The 8,621-nt window shown below is 37.9% G+C and overlaps 1 non-coding gene across 1 annotated transcript; it reads left to right on the top strand.

The window, feature by feature from the left end:
- Positions 1–1,035: 1,035 nt before the first annotated feature.
- Positions 1,036–1,139, top strand: LOC129400216 (small nucleolar RNA U13). Its single transcript, XR_008627532.1, has one exon. It is a non-coding gene; the product is annotated as a small nucleolar RNA U13 (small nucleolar RNA).
- The last annotated feature ends 7,482 nt before the right edge of the window (positions 1,140–8,621 follow it).

Raw genomic sequence — 8,621 nt, 5'->3', positions numbered from 1 at the left:
TAAAGGAGGACATAACAGAAACAGTGGAATGGACAGCCAAAAAATACAGGAAGAAATGAGAGCAGAAATAATAAGCTACAAACAGAAGCATCACTAGTAAAGGTTTTAGTAGATGAAATAAAAAACACAGTGGGTGCCCTCAACAGTAGAATGGTTACAGCTAAAGACTGAATCAGTGAGCTTGAAGATGAGCTGCAGGAAGCTTTCAGGCAACAATAAACAATGGGAGAAGAACTGAAAAGAGCTCTAGGGCATCAGAGAAGCAGGGAATGATTCCAAGAGGAACAACATAAGAATCACTGGATTACCAGAAGGACAGGGAGGCAACCCCAATGAAAAAGCCACAATTAAAGAAATTATTACTGAAAAGTTCCCAGAGCTGGAAAATACAGGCATTCAGATCCTAGGAGCCTGAAGGGTCCCAGCTAAAATAGACCCTAATAAAAAGACTCCAAGACATATCATAGTCAGAATGATGGATGCCATGGATAAAGAGACAATACTGCAAGCACCAAGGTCAAAGGGGGAAATCACAAACAAGGAAGCACCTCTTAGATTTACAACAGACCTATCAGAGAAAACTGTGCAAGCCCGAAGACAATGGTGGGATAGAGTAAAAAAAACCTCAATGAAATGAACACGTCACCAAGAACACTTTATCCGGCCAAACTCTCACTCAAACTTGAGGGAACAGTACACTATTTTGTGGATAAGCAACAGCTTAGGAACTTCATAGCCTCAAAACCAAACTTAAAAGAAAAACTAAAGGGGCTACTGTAAGACAAGAAAACCCCCTATAAGCACAACAACACCCTACAGAAAGATGGCACAAAAGCCCATGACAATAATCTTTCTCAATGCCAATGCTCTAAATGAACCAATTAAGAGACACAGAGTGGCAAAATGGATTCAGAAACTGAACCCAACATTCTGCTGCTTACAAGAAACACATCTGAACAGTCAGAGCAAACAGACTCAAAGTCAAAGGATGAAAAACAATCCTGCAAGCAAACAACTCCCTCAAAAAAGTCAGGAATCCTTTTCTGGTTCATAAGCATGATGATTGGGTGTCCACACGGCTTTGTGAGATGTGCCTTCCTCAAGTCTTGTTACGCATGTGGCATATTATCCGTCTGATGTTAACTCAAAAAAAAAAAATAAAAGCCGGGGTGGCCTTACTATTATCTGACAGCGTAGACTTTAGGTTGAAAATGATTAGAAGGGACAGGGAACCCCATTTTTTATTAATCAAAAGATATGTACAGAAGGAAGAAATTACTCTCCTAAACATATACACATCCAATGAGGGACCAGCTAAATACTTAAAACAACTGTTAACCGATTTTAAGGAGGACATTCCTAGCAACATAATAGTAATTGGAGACTTCAACACCACCATATAACCTCTGGATAAATCGATAAGAATAAAGCTCAGCAAAGAAACACTGGTTTTGAAGGAAGCAATAGAAGAGAGAGGGCTAATAGAACTATACAGGGCTTTACATCCCCCAAAGAAAGAATACACATTATTTTCCAGTGCACACATAACATTTCCCAAAATAGACCACATGCTGGGTCACAAAACATACCTCAATAGAATCAGGGAGATAGAAATTGTATCAACTATCTTTTCAGACCACGATGCACAGAAGATAGAAGTTAATCACACACAGACATGGAGAACCAAATCAAAACAACTAGAAATTAAACAACTCAATGTTGAACAATGAATTGGTTAGGAAGAAAATCAAGGAAGAAAAAAAAAGGTACCTGGAAACAAATGAGAATGAAGACATGAACTACCAGAACCTATGGGATGCAGCGTAAGCAATGTTAAGGGAAAAATGTATAGGTCTGCAAGCATTCCTCAGGAAGGAAGAGCCTACATAGATAACTTGACTTCACAGCTCAAGATATCTTAGAAAAGTACCAAAAGGAACCCAAACCGGGCCAAAGAAAAGAAATAATAAAACCTAGAGCAGAAATTGAAGACATGGAAACTCAAAAAAAAAAAAATCCAAAAGGTCAATGAAAGAAGAGCTGATTCTTTGAGAAAATAAACAAGATTGATAAACAACTAGTAAGACTCACAAAAAAGAGAAAGAGAAGCTGTAGTTCTATAAAGAAGACCACACATTCTATAAGGTCATTGTTGGTGATTTTAATGCCAAGATAGGACCGAGAAGGTCACCCGAAGAACTGCACATTGGGACCCATGGTCTAGAATGGAACGAAAAGAGTGAGAGACTGTCTGAGTTCATCATGTTGACCAAGACCATCCATGGTAACTCACAATTCCAGAAGGCCGAATCTAAACACTGGACATGGAAGTCTTCCAATAGACATTTCCACACTGAAAATGACCACATCATATTTAATCGATGGTTTTGCCTGGCTGATTTTGCTGTTGTCCCAAAATTCCAAATGGGATCAGATCACCGTCTCCTTCATGTGAAATTCTACTTCACAGAGCGGGGACAAAGGGATGCAAAGTTTAAAAAGAACTCCAAAAACAACCACCAACTGGGAGCTCTTTGGCACTATTGCAGCAGTATGGGAAGATGCCATCGTTGACAACATTGATGAGGAGTATGATCATTGGTTCAGCACATGCACGACTGTTCAAAGAATGTCGAGAGTGAGAAAGCCACAAAAAGATGCCTGTCTTTGGAAACTCTCAAGTTCATTCACCAACGTTGTTTGGCGCAAACCTCAGGCAATCACAGCTAACATTCAAACTTGCAAAACTGCAGAGAAGTGATAAAGAATACCTCAAAGAGAGAAGAGCAGCAGTGTTAGCTGATGCAGCAGAAGCTAGGAAAAGTATTCACAACGCCTGCTTGTCCTTCACCAACTATAAGACCAAGATAATTGCACTCTGACATCCTGATGGACTGATCACATCTTCCAGAAGAGTAATGGAAAAGGTTATTCACGACTTCTACTCAGATATCTTCAATAGCCACATCTACCTGCCCACATACCAAATTCCACAGGATGGACATGTCTTTCTCAGCATTCTCCCTTCTGAAATCTGACAAACCATTTCATCAGTAAAGAAGCATACAGAATCCGGTCCAGCTAAGGTCAGACCCAAACACCTGAAGAATCTGTCTCCAGTACTCATCACTACACTGGCTCGGCTCTTCACATGCTCCCTGTCTGAATACAAAGTTATGTCCCAATGGAAAACCAGAAGGATCTTCCTGTTGTACAAGAAGGGAGACATCCACAACATTGGCAATTACCGCCCTACCTGCCTGTTGTCCCTTATCTACAGTTGTTCACTCGAGTCATCCTGAATAGGATTGGCAGAACACTAAGAGAAGAACAAGCACGCCAGCAAGCTGGGTTCCAAATATGATTCAGCACTATCGACCATATTCACACAGTGACCAAGCTCATTGAGGTTTCTCGAGAGTTCAAGATGCCACTCTGTGTAACATTCATCGATTTAAAGAAGGCCTTTGATTCTGTTGAGATTGAAGTGGTCATCGAAGTCCTAGTCACACAGGGAGTTCAAACTCAGTACATCAGGATCCTCCATGAGATGTATTATGTATTCAGCACCAGGATCTCTCTATTCTACAAGGAAGTGATCATCAATGTAAAGAGAGAGTTTCATCGGGGTGATACCATTTCACTGAAACTCTTCATTGCCACCCTGGTGAATGTCACGCGATGACTGGAATGGGAAGGTATGGGAGTGAAGATAGGTCAGCAACTATACCACCTCCACTCGCTGATTACATTCTAATAACACAAAATGTTAGCCAGGCAGCACGAAAGCTGGCCGACTTCCACCAGGACTGTGGAAACGTCTGACTGCAGCTGAGTCTCACAAAGACAACGTTCATTAGAAACAGAATAATTCCTGATGTTCCATTTGCCCTCAACAGAATGAACATCTCCAATTGCAGCAGCTGTGTGTACCTGGGCCAAGAACACATGACAAATGACTGTACCAGAGCTGTGCAGGAGGAAGAGAGTGGTGTGGAACACCTTCAAGAGCATTAAAGAAGTGGTTAAGAGGACAAAGAACCTCTTGCTCCAGGCACATCTTTTTGACTCCCCCATTCTTCCTGCACTAACATACGTCTCAGAGACCTTGGTTCTAGGAAAACAGGATGAGAATGCTATTTGAGTCTCCCAAAGAGGAACTGAAACAATTGAAAGCTTGGAGTATCACGTTTCACTCAAGTGATAGAAAGAATCCGGGGTTTCGACCTCCATCGACTATCGACAGTTGAGGATCAGGGACACTGCCTCATTTGCCAACGTGTTGAAAATCAGATGGGCTGGACACATAATGTGATTTAAAGATGACTGCTGGACTAGAGTCATTACCGACTGGATTCCACGGGATGTGGGAAGAACGCATGGCTGCCCATCTACGAGAAGGTTAGACTTCTTTGTCAAGACCCTGAACAAATGGTTTGATGCTCTTTGTGTTCCTGGAGCAAGCAGATGCCATTGGGCTACACTAGCATTCGACAGGGACGAATGCAGACATTACTAATGCCCGCTCGAGCAAATTAATAGCAGCGGGATGACAGGTGATACAGTTGATGTTATATGTAATATATATAAAAGAGAAATAAGCAGTGAGGGGTGAAAAGAGTGAATGTGTTCCTTTCAATTAAAAATATTGCGAAAATATCTCTGACTAGTATACATTCTGATTTCTGTTCTAAGGTGGAAATGGTTGCATTTTGCACAGTTAAACTGTGATATTTCTCATACAAAACTTTGTCTCATTTAAATGGCTTTATATTTTTGGTAAGCAAAACTGTCCAAAAGTAGAAATTTGATACAAAAGTTTAGATAATGAAGAGAAGTTAAATTCATTTCATGAGAGATAAACAATATAGTCATGCAAATCACATTGCTAAACACGTTACTTAAAATTGATCAAATGAATTAACAAAAGTACAGTTATTTTACCAAATGAAATTTATGAGGTTAATGTGCAGTAAGGTATCACTTTTTAATCTTTAAATAATGCAGTCAATTTTGTCAACTGCAAGTTGAAATTTTTTGTATGCTATTGAATCCCTGATTAAAATGACTAGATAAATAGCTTCTTATTTCCTTCTATTTTCTGGACCTGCTTATTTCTCTAAGTTACATTATTATTTATACATTGTCAAAGTTTGTAGCATTCACATCATTTTATTTTGTTTTAAAACCTTTATTTGAAGAGATGTTTGGTATTCTATTTTTAAATGGATTTTATGTTCCCAGCCAGTCTTTTTATGACAGGTTTTCCATTTCAGATTTCATTTTGTTTTGCTTCATCACTTAGTTGACTGGAGTTATTTATCAAATTTGTTTTTTTTTTCCCCCTTCAAAAATGCTCCATAAATGCTGTATTCCTTAAGATTTTGTGTGCCTGAAAATATCTGTCATTCTGTATTGTTTTTCCCTATTTTATTGTACTTGAAGGACAATTTTATTATGTATAAATTCTAGATATGGATTTTTATTTTCTTTCAGAACTTTGTAACTATTGCTCCATTACATTGTGGAATTTAATGTTTCTTTGTATGAATCTAAGTACAGACAAAATTTTTATGATTCTTTTCCAAAAAAGATCCTTGCTTGTATGAGAATTTTGTGTGCATGTACTGTAACCAGAAAGACTCTTTCTCTGTATTTGGAGTTCAACAATTTAATCATGTATTATTGTCTATTGTTCCATATCAACTTTCTGAAATTTTTTTTTACATGTTTTTAATTCTTTCTTTTCTTATATCCCTGGATGTTGTATCAGTGCTATTTGGGGTTATTCTTGAAGAACAAAAGTTATTTTGGATTATTATTGTCTGTAACCTCAAAATATCACCAAACTTTCATTGCTTTGGACTCATTTTATTCTGATTTAAGCATAATTTTATTAAATCACTTTATGTTCATATTTTAATTTTTATCTGTCTTTTTATTATTTCTTAGTGTTATTATTCATTAGCTCTACTACCGAGAGTATCTCGCCCACACGGCAGAGCCTGGCAAGCTATCCATGGCGTATTTGGTATGCCAAAAGCAGTAAGAACAAGTCTCACAATGAAGATGTTACTGGTGCCCACTTGAGCAAATTGATGAGCAATGGGATGACAATGACAGTGACAGCTCTAGAATGGGTTTTATTTTGTTTATTTCATTTTTGTAACTATATTGCTTTTATTGAAATAAGATATTTTAACTTCACCTCATCAGGTTTTTTCATCAGTTTTTTAATGACATATACTATTTATTAAGACTCATGAGTGCAGTTATCTCGTAACTATGGGGACCAGGGGAACAAGCAGATGATGCGTTGGTCTAGGGCATCGGATTCTCAAAGATTCACATGCAGCATGGCTGAGACATAACCACCCACACAGACCATAGACTCATAGTCATATGACAGTGTTTATCAGGAAAGGCAACAGTTAAGTAGAAGCTGAGGGAGGCTGCCTACTTGCACCAGTGAGCCGGTGACAGATGGAGGCGGGGTGTTTTTGCGACTAGCGAGAAGCGGCTGGAGCACCGTCCTGGATGCTCTAAGGCAGAGGCCAGGTTGAAGTATCGCTGACACCCAGAGACGTCTGTTTCGCACGTCTCAAGCCATCAGCTGCTGGCAAATCAAGGCCAATTTATCTATATTTTTCTCAGAATGTCAGGTTCCCCTGGCAACAGCCCAGTTCCCAGAGAAGCTGAGACCGAGAAACTCACATTAGGCCCAATAACTAGTAGTGGTCAAGGGCCATACCAGGGAGAACTGCAACATCTGAGTGGGATAATTTATTCTGTTTTTAGACCAAGGTAAAGTTACTGTATTTCTTTATAAGTAGATATGTTTCTTGCAGATTTTATACAGATTTGTAATATGCACCCTTGTTTTTACTCTTGTAGTGCTCAAAATGAATCCTAAATGTTTGCATTGCATGGTACAGGATACATTTCTTTTATTATATTTCTAGTATATTGATATTTTAAATTTTCACTTCTCTTTGCTTCTCTCCTCCTTTTTTTATTTGCCTAACTTTCTTTTTATCCTTTTTCTTATATCAGAGATTATATCAAGGCCCTATATCTATAAAATATGTGTTCTGCTTCTTGGTTACATTATCAATCTTTCCAAAATGCTTCTGTTTTTGTTGACTTTAAGCATATTTTATTTAGATTTTGATTTAATGACCTGGGGTTTTGCTTCACTTTGATTCATAGATTGAGATTTATTGTGGCCAAATGTAAGTTAGTGGGTCAGACAGAAAAGAACACTACTCCAAACTCCAAAAGAAACTATTTGGAGTAAATACCTTTGATCTTCTCTTCTAGATAGATCATTTTCTCTTATTATTGTCAGGCATCTTGCTATTATGGGGAAAAGTCTCATAAATTCAAAAGATTCCCCCATTACCCAAAATCCCATTACCCAAAATCCTGGATCTTAACATGTGTGATGGGGAATAAAACAATGGCTGGTATTTCTTCTTTCAACTGTTTCTCCTGGAAATTTTGTTTTAATTTTTGTTTCCTGCTGTATATACCTAAAGTGCTTGTAATAAATGAAGAATTGAGTGAATATCTCTCTCAAAATAATCTCTCTCAAAATGCATATGTGTGCATATGCATGTGAGTGTGCATGTGTATGTGTGTGTGTCTATGTCTGTGTGTCTGTGTCTGTGGCTTCTCAAGACTCATACTAAGTAATATTTCTGAAATGGATTGGTGTTATAATCACACTATGACAACATCTTCTACCTCTTTCCTTTGTTGTTCTTCCTAACATTCATCACAATGACTTCATGGGTTATTCTTAGTAAATAATAAGTCTTTCATGATGGCATTTGTATTTTGTCTTTTCCGCTAGAAATTATCATTGTGTGCCAGAAATTCTCACATATTGTTTCCTTTTGTTTTTTATGTCTTTCTAACACTACATTCTGATTTATACTCATCAGTCAAAACATGCATGAACAAAATTCTACCTTGAACACGTTTTCTCTCAATATAGGAGAAAAAGGAAAGAAGTTCAGATAGTTAAGAGTAAAGAAGGGTGGGGGATCTTCAGAGAAAATGATACTCTTTACTATTTTCTTATTAGTAATCACTAATCTGATCATAATCACATGAATAAAGAAGAGTTTTACTATCACAGATAAAGGGTAAAGGAATAAAAGTGTGTTCCAAAAGGCACATATTCTACAGGAAGTTATCTTAATTTTGTCTATTTTTGTTTAGCTTTTCTGTTTGTCTGGAGTCGACACCTCACAATGTTCCTGGGTTCTTCTGGCTCTGCACTTAGGAATCGCTCCTGGTGGTGCTCGAAGGACTACATGGGATGCTGTGATCTAACCTGGAATTTCCAAGTGCAAATCAAGTGACTTTTCCACTGTTCTGTGGTTCCAGACCCAAATTTATGTTAATTTTCAGTTTTTTATTTGTATGTTTGGGGACCAACTCAGGCCTTACTCCTGGCTCTGTGTTCAGGGATTACTCCTAGGCAGTACTCAGGGGACTAAATATGGTCCTAGGGTTTGTATTATAGATTGTATCATCCTTCAGGCTCAAAACTCTGAGTTTGTTTTATTTTTTTTTAAACGATAGTGACAGAAGTTATAAAGAATTATGTTTCT

This window comes from Sorex araneus, chromosome X (genome assembly GCF_027595985.1).
Source record: "Sorex araneus isolate mSorAra2 chromosome X, mSorAra2.pri, whole genome shotgun sequence".
Classification (NCBI taxonomy): Eukaryota; Metazoa; Chordata; class Mammalia; order Eulipotyphla; family Soricidae; genus Sorex; species Sorex araneus.
This window is presented reverse-complemented; position numbering and strand designations above follow the sequence as displayed.